The 473-nt window shown below is 56.2% G+C and overlaps 1 protein-coding gene across 1 annotated transcript in view; it reads left to right on the plus strand.

Moving 5' to 3' along the window:
• Nucleotides 1-6: 6 nt before the first annotated feature.
• The window catches only part of PAPD4 (PAP associated domain containing 4), a 35,743-nt gene continuing 35,276 nt past the window's right edge, over nt 7-473 (plus strand). Inside the window, exon 1 of the mRNA XM_015427361.1 lies at nt 7-86. The gene's annotated coding sequence lies outside the window, so the exon portion shown is untranslated. The remainder of the gene's footprint in view (nt 87-473) is intronic.

Raw genomic sequence — 473 nt, forward strand, 5'->3', positions numbered from 1 at the left:
AGAAAACAGAGGAGGCCGGTGGGTTCGGACCGAGTTGGGCCTGGCCCAGTCCGCTGCCTCCCCCGCTCTCTCCATCCGGCACCAGAGTAAGTGCTTGGGGGGCGGTGGGAACCGGGGTGGAGAGGACTTGTGTCCGGGCTGTATCTGGGCCTAGCCAAGCGTCGATGGAAGCGAGCGAGACGCGCCGGGCCTAGTGCGTGTTTGAGGGAGGGAGCTTGTTTGTGAAGACCTGGTTAGGGCGCTGGAGATGCGCGCAGGGATCGTTGCTCGGGATGGGGGGGAAGTAGGCTGGCGAGTTGCTTCAGGTTCGGGCTGGTTTCTGTTATAAACACAGGCTATGTTATTGCCTGATCCCCATTTCAGTTATGTGCTGTTGTTAGGAAGCTTGCGCTGCAGTTTGTGTTTTCCAATGTTGTACTTGCCCCTTAAAGACAAGCAAAAATCTAAATAAATACCTCTCCGCGTTTTGTTGA

The sequence above is a fragment of the Gekko japonicus genome, unplaced genomic scaffold (assembly GCF_001447785.1).
Source record: "Gekko japonicus isolate JY-2015 unplaced genomic scaffold, Gekko_japonicus_V1.1 scaffold2042, whole genome shotgun sequence".
NCBI lineage: Eukaryota > Metazoa > Chordata > Lepidosauria > Squamata > Gekkonidae > Gekko > Gekko japonicus.